Source organism: Pleurodeles waltl, unplaced genomic scaffold (genome assembly GCF_031143425.1).
Source record: "Pleurodeles waltl isolate 20211129_DDA unplaced genomic scaffold, aPleWal1.hap1.20221129 scaffold_172, whole genome shotgun sequence".
In the NCBI taxonomy this organism is placed as follows: Eukaryota; Metazoa; Chordata; class Amphibia; order Caudata; family Salamandridae; genus Pleurodeles; species Pleurodeles waltl.
In genome coordinates, this window is record NW_027149878.1 from 150,559 (window position 1) to 163,617 (window position 13,059).

The window sequence follows — 13,059 nt, forward strand, 5'->3', positions numbered from 1 at the left end:
ACGTGGGACTCCTTTGTGTAACTTTGGATGAGCACTGTTTCACGCATCCTTGTAGTGCCTGTTTCTGGCACTTCTCCGGGTGCTACCTGCTGCTAAGAGGGCTCCTTTTCTTGCTCAACGTCCCCTCTACCTCCTGGTCCAATTTGCGACCTCCTGGTCCCTCCTGGGCCACAGCAGCTTCCAAAAATGCTAACCGCACGAATTGCAGCTAGCAAGGCTTTTTGGCATTCTTTCGGCGGGAAAACACTTCTGCACGACTCTACAAGACGAGAGGGATCCGTCCTCCAAAGGGGAAGTCTCTAGCCATTTGCGTTCCTGCAGAAACCGCAGCTTCTTCTGTCCAGTAGAAGCTTCTTTGCACCCACAGCTGGCATTTCCTGGGCATCTGCCCATCTCCGACTTGCTTGTGACTTTTGGACTTGGTCCCCTTGTTCCACAGGTAGCCCAGATTGGAAATCCAGCGTTGTTGCATTGTTGGTTCGTGTCTTTCCTGAATTATTCCTCTAACACGACTTCTTTATCCTTAGGGGAACTTTAGTGCACTTTGCACTCACTTTTCAGGGTCTTGGGGAGGGTTATTTTTCTAACTCTCACTATTTTCTAATAGTCCCAGCGACCCTCTACAAGGTCACATAGGTTTGGGGTCCATTCGTGGTTCGCATTCCACTTTTGGAGTATATGGTTTGTGTTGCCCCTATCCCTATGTGTCCCCATTGCATCCTATTGTAACTATACATTGTGTGCACTGTTTTCTAAGACTATACTGCATATTTTTGGTATTGTGTATATATATCTTGTGTATATTTCATATCCTCTCACTGAGGGTACACTTTAAGATACTTTGGCACATTGTCATAAAAATAAAGTACCTTTATTTTTAGTATAACTGTGTATTGTGTTTTCCTATGATATTGTGCATATGACACTAAGTGGTACTGTAGTAGCTTCACACGTCTCCTAGTTCAGCCTAAGCTGCTCTGCTAAGCTACCATTATCTATCAGCCTAAGCTGCTAGACACCCTATACACTAATAAGGGATAACTGGGCCTGGTGCAAGGTGCAAGTACCCCTTGGTACTCACTACAAGCCAGTCCAGCCTCCTACACGCAGGCACCAAAGAACTGCATCACCGGTCCCCTGGGTCTCCTCTCAGCACGACGAGCGAGGTCCCTTGAAACCAGCAACTCTGTGCAAGTGACTCCCACAGTCCAGTGACTCTTCAGTCCAAGTTTGGTGGAGGTAAGTCCTTGCCTCCCCACGCCAGACTGCATTGCTGGGAACCGCGACTTTTGCAGCTACTCCGGCCTCCGTGCACTTCCGGCGGAAATCCTTTGTGCACAGTCCAGCCTGGGTCCACAGCACTCTAACCAGCATTGCACGACCTCCTTAGTTGTTCTCCGGCGACTCCTTTGTGCGACTTCGGGTGAGCACCGTTTCACGCATCCTCGTAGTGCCTGTTTCTGGCACTTCTCCGGGTGCTACCTGCTGCTGAGAGGGCTCCTTGTCTTGCTCGACGTCTCCTCTGTCTCCTGACGCAATTTGCGACATCCTGGTCCCTTCTGGGCCACAGCAGCGTCCAAAAACCCTTACCACACGATTTGCAGCTAGCAAGACTTGTTGGCGCTCTTTCGGCGGGAAAACACGTCTGCACGACTCTCCACGGTGTGAGGGATCCGTCCTCCAAAGGGGAAGTCTCTAGCCCTAGTCGTTCCTGCAGAAACCTAAGCTTCTACTGTCCAGTAGCAGCTTCTTTGCACCCACAGCTGGCATTTCCTGGGCATCTGCCCATCTCCGACTTGCTTGTGACTTTTGGACTTGGTCCCCTTGTTCCACAGGTACTCTCGACTGGAAATCCATTGTTGTTGCATTGCTGGTTTGTGTCTTTCCTGCAGAATTCCCCTATCACGACTTCTATGTCCTTTGGGGAACTTTAGTGCACTTTGCACTCACTTTTCAGGGTCTTGGGGTGGGCTATTTTTTTAACCCTTACTATTTTCTAATAGCTCCAGCGACCCTCTACAAGGTCACATAGGTTTGGGGTCCATTCGTGGTTCGCATTCCACTTTTGGAGTATATGGTTTGTGTTGCCCCTATCCCTATGTGTCCCCATTGCATCCTATTGTAACTATACATTGTTTGCACTGTTTTCTAAGACTATACTGCATATTTTTGGTATTGTGTATATATATCTTGTGTATATTTCCTATCCTCTCACTGAGGGTACACTCTGAGATACTTTGGCATATTGTCATAAAAATAAAGTACCTTTATTTTTAGTATAACTGTGTATTGTGTTTTCTTATGATATTGTGCATATGACACTAAGTGGTACTGTAGGAGCTTCACTCGTCTCCTAGTTCAGCCTAAGCTGCTCTGCTAAGCTACCATTATCTATCAGCCTATGCTGCTAGACACCCTATAAACTAATAAGGGATAACTGGGCCTGGTGCAAGGTGCAAGTACCCCTTGGTACTCACTACAAGCCAGTCCAGCCTCCTACACTTGTTGAGTTCCCTTTCATTTTGTCTTCAGAGTGGGTGGGTCGGGAATGCTTGGACACAGAAGAAATATTGGAATTAACAGAGGGAGACCTGTCCCTAACAGCTTGCACTCTAACAACCTGGCCTTCAGGAACAAAAACATCCCTACTATGATGGGAGCTTCTATTACTACCAGCATTGCTATGTGGTCTGCTAAGGGGCAGATTAGGAAGAGAACCCTGTACACCTCCCTCAAGGGGCTCCCCTGAGTCAGATTGTGAGCTATCTACTAACTTTTCAGATGAAGTGTCACCCTGGGCCTTATAATTCTCAATGAGCATGTTAGACAGAAATTGTCTAGAAGGGTTCTTTCCTACCACTAAATCTCTATCAATGCAGAGACTCCTTAGGCTCTTAAAGTTAAGATTGTCATATGTTGTATTGACCATTTTAAGAGAAGTTCCTACATCAGACATGATAGAAGAAGGTTTAGGGACAGTGAGAAGAGAGAAAAAGTTTCAGGACTTTTTGAAGAACAGAAAAACAAAGTATTTCAAACTTTTTGAAACTTTTAGAAAGTTTAGGAGTACTTTTCAGCACTTAGCAGAAAGTGTAAGAGAAGAAAAGCAAAACTTTTTGGTTAGGTGTACATACACTGAACTTGTTTTGTATATTTTTCTCTTATGAAAAGTACAATATGACAAAGTGGTAAGTAGTTACAAGTACTTATCCCACTGCTGCACAACCAATGTAGGAGGCTGGCCTGGCTTGTAGTGGGTACCAACGGGTACTTACACTCTGTACCAGGTCCAGTTATCCCTTATTAGTGTAGAAAAGGTGTTTTTAGCAGCTTAGGCTGATAGAAGGTAGCTATGGAGAGCAGCTTAGGCTGAACTAGGAGACATGCAAAGCTCCTACTATACCACTGGTGTCATATGCACAATATCATAAGAAAACACAATACACAGATATACTAAAAATAAAGGTACTTTATTTTTATGACAATATGCCAAAAGTATCTCAGTGAGTACCCTCAGTATGAGGATGCCAAATATACACAAGATATGTGTACACAATACCAAAAATATGCAGTAATAGCAAAAGGAAGTAATGCAAGCAGTGTTACAGTAGATTGCAAGAGGAGCACATAGGTATGGGGCAACACAAACATATACTCCAAAAGTGGAATGCGAACCACGAATGGACCCCAAACCTATGTGAGCTTGTAGAGAGTCTCGGGGACTGTAAGAAAACAGTGAGGGTTAGAAAAATAGCCCACCCCAAGACCCTGTAAGGTAGGTGTAAAGTGCACCTACAACCCCCAGAGAGCACAGAAGTCGTGATAGGGGGATTCTGCAAGGAAGACCAACACCAGCAATGCAACAACAGTGGATTTCCGGACCTGAGTACCTGTAAGACAAGGGGACCAAGTCCAAGAGTCGCGACAGTATCGAGAGTGGGCAGATGCCCAGGAAATGCCAGCTGAGGGTGCAAGGAAGCTGCCACCGGATGGAAGAAGCTTTGTGTTCTGCAAGAACGAAGAGGCCTAGGAACTTCCCCTTTGGAGGATGGATGTCCCACGTCGTGAAGAAGCTTGCAGAGGTGTTCCCACGCAGAAAGACTGCAAACAAGCCTTGCTAGCTGCAAGGATCGCGGTTAGGGTTTTTGGATGCTGCTGTGGCCCAGGAGGGACCAGGATGTCGCCACATGGATGAGGAGACAGAGGGGGCACCCAGCAAGTCAGGGAGCCCTCACAGAAGCAGGTAGCACCCGCAGAAGTACCGGAACAGGCACTTAGGAGAGGAGTGAACCGGAGTCCACCCGAAGTCAGAAAAGGGAGTCTCACGATGCCGGAGGACTCCCCTTTCCCTTGTCCAGTTTCGCGACAGAGCAGGGCTGGGGGATCCCTAAACCGGTGTAGACTGGCTTATGCAGAGATGGGCAGCATCTGTGCCCATAAAAGCATTTCCAGAGGCTGGGGGAGGCTACTCCTCCCCAGCCTTCACACCTATTTCCAAAGGGAGAGGGTGTTTCACCCTCTCTCAGAGGAAATCCTTTGTTCTGGCTTCCTGGGCCAGGCCTGCCTGGACCCCAGGAGGGCAGAAACCTGTCTGAGGGGTTGGCAGCAGCAGCAGCTGCAGTGGAGACCCCGGAAAGGCAGTTTGGGAGTACCCGGTTCTGTGCTAGAGACCGGGGGATCATGGAATTGTCTCCCCAATGCCAGAATGGCATTGGGGTGACAATTCCATGATCTTAGACATGTTACATGGCCATGTTCGGAGTTACCATTGTGACGCTATACATAGGTAGTGACCTATGTATAGTGCACGCGTGAAATGGTGTCCCCGCATGTAGGAAAGTACCATCTTGCCTGGCATGTTACCCCCATTTTTCACTGTATATATGTTGTTTTAGTTGTATGTGTCACTGGGACCCTGCCAGTCAGGGCCCCAGTGCTCATAAGTGTGCCTGAATGTGTTACCTGTGTAGTGACTAACTGTCTCACTGAGGCTCTGCTAACCAGAACCTCAGTGGTTATGCTCTCTCATTTCTTTCCAAATTGTCACTAACAGGCTAGTGACCAATTTTACCAATTTACATTGGCTTAGTGGAACACCCTTATAATTCCCTAGTATATGGTACTGAGGTACCCAGGGTATTGGGGTTCCCGGAGATCCCTATGGGCTGCAGCATTTCTTTTGCCACCCATAGGGAGCTCTGAGAAATCTTACACAGGCCTGCCACTGCAGCCTGAGTGAAATAACGTCCACGTTATTTCACAGCCATTTTACACTGCACTTAAGTAACTTATAAGTCACCTATATGTCTAACCTTTACCTGGAAAGGTTAGGTGCAAAGTTACTTAGTGTGAGGGCACCCTGGCACTAGCCAAGGTGCCCCCACATTGTTCAGGGCCAATTCGCCGGACTTTGTGAGTGCGGGGACACCATTACACGCGTGCACTACATATAGGTCACTACCTATATGTAGCTTCACAATGGTAACTACGAATATGGCCATGTAACATGTCTATGATCATGGAATTGCCCCCTCTATGCCATCCTGGCATAGTTGGCACAATCCCATGATCCCAGTGGTCTGTAGCACAGACCCTGGTACTGCCAAACTGCCTTTCCTGGGGTTTCACTGCAGCTGCTGCTGCCAACCCCTCAGACAGGCTTCTGCCCTCCTGGGGTCCAGCCAGGCCTGGCCCAGGATGGCAGAACAAAGAACTTCCTCTGAGAGAGGGTGTTCTCTTCCAGGGGATCCTCATCAATAGTCATAAACATTGAATATTCCCGCCCTTGTGCGGGGACCCCGGAGCATATATAAAATATACACATATTATACATGTGTAACAAACAGTCATGCAGGCTATCATGTTAAAAACAGGCTAAAATGCTTTATTTCTATGAAGTTTTTTTTTTTTTTTTTTTGTATTAAATACTACAATAGAGCATAAATATGTACCCAAGCTCCTAAAACTAGGCTTAGGGAAGTAAGCAGTAGCAAACTCTAGAGAAAAAATAGAAAAAACTGCATTGAAAAACAATGAAGCATTCTTAGCCAATAGGCTGCATGCAGGTTAACACAGGAGAACCATAAAAACTTTGGCACCGTGCCTTTAAGACCCTGAGCACCTCCAGTATCCCACCATGCCTCAGGGGTGAAGGAAAGGTGACAGTTGGTTCACAGTTAGGTCAGTTCTTTTTTCCGGCTTCTTCTCAGAGGATCCTGGAGCATTGAGCTCTCAGTTTTTCTGAGTTTTTCTCAGAAAAATTCTTTAAAAAAGCGTTTTTTCACTTTTCACTCGACAAATAACACCTTTGTCTGAGCTAGGCAGGTTTTTTCTGACCGAAAACTTTGTCAAATGCCCTGCTTGTGGGAAGAAGAAGGCCCAGTCAGATCCCCACTCTCTGTGCATAGTGTGCCTTCCTCAGAGTCACTGCCCTGACACTTGTAAGTACTGCAAGAACATGTCTAGGAGGACTCTGAAAGACAGAGAGAAGATCCGGCTACATGGGCTTCAGGAGAGGCAAAGAACATCGTCCTCCTCACTTCCCAGACAGCCAGAAGGCCATTCTCAGGAGAGAATGGCCCGGTCGACGTCGACAGGTAGGAAAGTACCTGTTTGTTCACCGTCGACGTCGTCGCTACCACCGTCTCACCGGTATAGATCACCGTCGACGGCGACACACCCGACGTCGAAGGGAACGGCGTCGGGGAACATCAGAGCAGGGGCAGGTCTCCGTCGAAGGCAGCCCGCCGATCGACGTCGAGCCATCGCCGGCGTGCCCGGTCGCCGCCAAAGGCTGTGCGCCCCCGACGTCAGGACACACGACGTCGAAATCACCACGACGGCACGAGAGACATCCGCCGTCGACCTCCCATCGCTCCACGTCGAGGCACACGACGGCGAGCAGGTCGAGGTCCAAGGATCGCTGTTCGACGTCAAGGCACTCAACGTCGAGGCACTCAATGTCGAGACATGAGCAACCGGCTGGGCGCCCTTCGACGTCGAAACAGCCATCGACGTCGACACAGGTTTTACCTGTCCCACAGGGAGCAGAACATCGCCCCACGCCAGACAAGGCGCCATCTCCAGTGGTCTCCATACCGAGCGACTCTTCTTGGTCAAGAGTGGCATCATCTGGGCATGTCTCGCCCATCAACCTATCTCCGAGATGGCTGGAGAGCCTCAACAGACCAGCGGCCTCCCCAGATTCGCAATATTCGCAAATGTATTCACCTACTGCCTCCCTGCCAAGAACGCCATCACCGACAGCCAGGGCAGAATGGGCTCGTTCAGCTCCTCGCCAACCGACCGCGAGGCCTAGACGCTCGGCTACAGCGTCTCGCAGCAGGTCTCGCTCTCAACGAAGATCCAGGTCGCGGTCAAGAAGAAGATCACCCTCTTGGTCTTCATCAGGTTCATCTGTCGGGCGTTACTCACCCACCCTAACAGATTCACCACCTGCTAGAGTCTCACCGGTGGATGACATTACCACATTCAACGAGGTGTTGCTAAGAGGAGCGCAGAAACTCAACATAGAGGTTCCAGAACCATCTACCTCCTCATCGGTCATCTTTGAGACTCTACAACAGAGATCAGCGTCAAAAAAGTTGCTGCCTCTAGTGCCTGGCTTGTTGCAGCCAACCATGGACACTTTTCTGGCCCCAGCCTCGCTTAAGTCTGCCCCGGCTAGAATTCTCAAAAAATACAAGGCTCCAGAACAAGACCCTTTATTCCTTAGAAAGGATCCGCCACCGGACTCGGTTATCATAGCTGCCGCCCGAAAGACCCACTCGGTGGCATCTTCATCCACGGTGCCCCCGGATGAAGAGAGCAGGCATCTAGACTCTCTAGGGAGAAAGATATGCGGGACAGCGGCTTCAGCAATGAAGGTCTCCAGTGCGTCTGCGCTCCTGGGCAGGTATGATCGTTCTCTGTGGGACTCCCTCAGTAGATTTACAGAAAAATTGCCCAGAGAAGACAGACAAGATTTACAGGAGATACTACAAGAAGGATGCCTGGTATCCAACCAGGTTATCAGCGCGGCAGCAGATGGGGCGGATTTGGCTGCTCATGGATACGCATGTGGTATCTGTGCGAGGAGATCTTCCTGGCTGAGGCTCACTGGCTTGAAACAGGAAGCACAACAACGCATCCTGAATCTCCCATTTGCCGGGAATTCTCTATTCGGTGCCCATGCAGACGAAGAGATGGCCCGCATGAAGACCGAGGTGGATACCATGAAGGCGGTGGGCCTCGAAAGAAAGAAAGATTTCAGGCGGAGGTACAGGCCGTATGACAGGCGCCCTTTCCAGCAGAGGGTTCAAACCCCTCATTGGTCGCAAAGGTCACAGCAACGGCAGGGACGCCCTCTTTTTCAACGGAGAAACACAAGGGAGCGAGGGTCAAGTAGACCTCAACAGTCCACTCCGAAAGCACCCACCAAGCAATGAAATCTCGCTTCCCTCGACACTGTACACCACTCCGGTGGGGGGAAGTATTACGGCTTATCTTCACGAGTGGCACTCTATCACAAGAGACAAATGGGTGCTCAATATTGTCGAACATGGCTATTCTCTTCTTTTCAAACAGCCTCCACCACGCTTGCCACCAACCAAAGACAATCCATCTCATCTCAGCTTGCTACGCAAGGAGGCTCTCGCCCTCCTAAAAAAGAATGCCATAGAAAAGGTTCCACCTGCACACAGAGGACAGGGGGTCTACTCCTGTTACTTTCTAGTGGCAAAGAAGGGTCGAGAGGGCGTTTTCAGGCCAATTCTGGACCTACGGCTGCTGAACAAATACATAAGGAAGCAGAAGTTCAGAATGCTAGCGCTTCACCAGATTTTGCCTCAACTGCATCAGGGAGACTGGATGTGCTCCATCGACCTACAGGATGCGTACTTTCACATCCCGATAGCTCCCAAACATCGAAAATTCCTGTGCTTCCGAGTAGCGTTACAGCATTACCAGTTCAGAGTTCTACCCTTTAGCCTGAAATCTGCCCCAAGAGTTTTCTCGAAATGTATGGCAGTGGTGGCGGCACATCTCCGAAGACAAAGGATATACATATATCCATACCTAGACGACTGGCTACTAAAGGCTTCTTCTCCGGAGCAGGCGAGAAGCCATCGGGACATTGTACTAGGAGTTTGCGAAGATCTAGGTCTTCAGGTCAATTACCAGAAGTCAACCTTGATTCCAACGCAGAATCTTCACTACCTAGGAGCTATCATAAACACAAAACTCCAAAAAGTGTATCCTTCGGAGGAACGACTATCCTCAATAGACAGGAAGTGCCAGGACCTGTTGAGAGCCAGCGCACCTACGGCACGTCAGGTGACATCACTGCTGGGCTCCATGGCATCGTGCATTTTTATTGTCCCAAATGCCAGACTCCACATGAGACCCCTCCAAGAGGCATTGGAGACCAACTGGAGCCAAAGAACAGGTCGCTGGGAGGACACAGTGCGGCTACCGGCGGTAGCACTTCAGTCATTGAGATGGTGGATGCACAGACCTCACCTGTCAGTGGGTGCTCCGTTTCACCAGGTGCTTCCATCCGACACCCTAGTAACGGATGCATCTCTTCAGGGATGGGGGGCTCATTTGGGTCCTTTTCAAGCGCAGGGTCTGTGGTCAGACAAGGAAAAGCAGTACCACATCAATCTGCTAGAACTCAGAGCGGTCCATCTGGCTCTCAAGTCTTTCATACCGCTAATTCAGGGGAAAACTCTCTTGATACAGACGGACAATACAACCACGATGTATTACTTGAACAAACAAGGGGGAACGAGGTCCCTACCCCTATCGCGAGAGTCCCAAGCGATATGGCATTGGCTCCTGGCCAGAGGAATGTCAATTACAGCAGTTCACCTGCCAGGTCAGCAGAACGTGGAAGCAGACTTTCTAAGCAGACACCTGGAGGACGTTCACGATTGGGTCCTACACGGCGAAGTCGCAGAATACATCTTCGCGCAATGGGGTCGGCCTCAACTGGATCCCTTCGCAGACGAAGTAAACAAGAAATGCCCAGACTTCGCATCCAGGTTCTACCGTCCGGGATCTCGAGGGAATGCCCTGTTGATCGACTGGTCAGGGATATTTCTTTACGCTTTTCCGCCGATTCCCCTCATTCCGGCAGTGATCAGCAAACTTTACAGATCCAGGACCAGAATGATTCTTATAGCGCCACAATGGCCCGACAATTCTGGTACACGGATCTCCTCAACCTGTCGGAAAAACCTCACAGGAGGCTGCCGTGCAGACCGGATCTTCTGGGCAGAATGGAGGGCAGGATTCTACATCCCAACCTACCCTCTCTGAGCTTAACAGCATGGCTCCTGAATTCCTGCAGTATGGGCACCTAGGGCTCTCGCAGGAGTGCATGAACATCTTGAAAGAGTCCAAACGGCCTTCCACGCGGCGTTCTTACGCTTTTAAGTGGAAGAGATTCTACATATGGTGCTGTCAGAAAGGTCATAATCCCATACGGGTGCAGGAGGATGTCATACTGTTCTATTTGCTTCATCTAGCGAAGTCCGGTCTGCAGGTATCATCTATTAAGGTACATTTGTCTGCTATTACAGCCTATCGCAAGTCACCTTCTCAGGAATCCTTCTTTACAAAACCTGTAGTCAAGGATTTCTTAGAAGGTTTGAAGAAAGTTTTTCCGCCAATTCGGAGGCCTTCTCCTCCATGGGAACTGAACATAGTCCTGGCAAAACTTATGGGCCCTCCTTTCGAGCCTATACATAAGGCCTCTTTACAACACCTTACGTGGAAGACGGCTTTTCTAGTGGCCATTACTTCAGCGAGGAGGGTCAGTGAAATCCAGGCCTTGTCTTCAAAAGAACCGTACACGTTTTTTTCATGACAATAGAGTGGTTCTTCGAACTCACCCATCTTTCCTTCCGAAGGTGGTGTCAGCATTCCATATTAATCAGACCATATCTTTACCGACGTTCTTTCCCAATCCGGAGACTCCGGCAGTGAAAGCATTGCACTCATTAGACTTGAAAAGAGTGCTGAAATTTTATCTGGACAAGACAAAATCGATTAGACACTCTAACCGCTTGTTTGTAAACTATGGTCATTTAAGGACAGGAGAGGCAGCATCTAAGCGAACAATATCAAGATGGATAGTTTCTTGTATTGTTAATACTTACCAGCTAGCTAATAAACAATTACTAGCGCGGCCTAGAGCGCATTCCACAAAGGGTAAAGCGGCTACTGCTGCTCTCCTTAACAATGTTCCGATATCTGAGATTTGTAAGGCTGCTACATGGAAGTCTGTCCATACGTTTACAAGACATTATTGTTTAGACTCAGATGCAAGAGCGGATGCCCAAGTGGGGCAGGCCTCTCTAAGAAATCTATTTGCGTAAGACATATCTATTCCTGCACTTCTATCGGACAGTCCGCTGGGTTTAGGGATGGGCTTGCTAATCTATTCAATGTTTATGACTATTGATGAGGATCCCCTGGAAGAGAAGGATAAGTTACTTACCTGTAAATCCTAGTTCTCTTCCAGGGGTATCCTCATCAAAGTCATAAACAACCCACCCTGCTCCCCGGACGCACGTCTCCTTGAAGTGCAGGACAGACTGTGTCTGGAATCAGTTATACAAATTGTCACCGTAAAAAGAACTGACCTAACTGTGAACCAACTGTCACCTCTCCTTCACCCCTGAGGCATGGTGGGATACTGGAGGTGCTCAGGGTCTTAAAGGCACGGTGCCAAAGTTTTTATGGTTCTCCTGTGTTAACCTGCATGCAGCCTATTGGCTAAGAATGCTTCATTGTTTTTCAATGCAGTTTTTTCTATTTTTTCTCTAGAGTTTGCTACTGCTTACTTCCCTAAACCTAGTTTTAGGAGCTTGGGTACATATTTATGCTCTATTGTAGTATTTAATATAAAACAAAAAAAAAAAAAAAACTTCATAGAAATAAAGCATTTTAGCCTGTTTTTAACATGATAGCCTGCATGGCTGTTTGTTACACATGTATAATATGTGTATATTTTATATATGCTCCGGGGTCCCCGCACAAGGGCGGGAATATTCAATGTTTATGACTTTGATGAGGATACCCCTGGAAGAGAACTAGGATTTACAGGTAAGTAACTTATCCTTACACCCTCTCCCTTTGGAAAATGGTGTGAAGACAGGGGAGGAGTAGCCTCCCCCAGCCTCTGGAAATGCTTTTCATGGGCACATTTGGTGCCCATTTCTGCATAAGCCAGTCTACACCAGTTCAGGGACCCCTTAGCCCTGCTCTGGTGTGAAACTGGACAAAGGAAAGGGGAGTGACCACTCCCCTGACCTGCACCTCCCCTGGGAGGTGTCCAGAGCTCCTCCAGTGTGCTCCAGACCTCTGCCATCTTGGAAACAGAGGTGCTGCTGGCACACTGGACTGCTCTGAGTGGCCAGTGCCACCAGGTGACGTCAGAGACTCCTTCTGATAGCAAGAGCTCATCCGAGTTCCTCTGCATCTCTCTCTTCACCTACTGCCAAGGAATCGACTGCTGACCGCACTGGAAGCCTGCAAAACTGCAACATAGTAGCAAAGACGACTACTGCAACTCTGTAACGCTGATCCTGCCTCCTTCTCGACTGTTTTCCTGGTGGTGCATGCTGTGGGGGTAGTCTACCTCCTCTCTGCACTAGAAGCTACGAAGAAATCTCCCGTGGGTCGACGGAATCGTCCCCCTGCAACTGCAGGCACCAAAGAACTGCATCACCGGTCCCCTGGGTCTCCTCTCAGCACGACGAGCGAGGTCCCTTGAATCCAGCAACTCTGTCAAAGTGACTCCCACAGTCCAGTGACTCTTCAGTCCAAGTTTGGTGGAGGTAAGTCCTTGCCTCCCCACTCCAGACTGCTTTGCTGGGAACCGCGACTTTTGCAGCTACTCCGGCTTCCGTGCACTTCCGGCGGAAATCCTTTGTGCACAGTCCAGCCTGGGTCCACGGCACTCTAACCTGCATTGCACGACCTCCTAAGTTGTTCTCCGGCGACGTGGGACTCCTTTGTGCGACTTCGGGTGAGCACCGTTTCACGCATCCT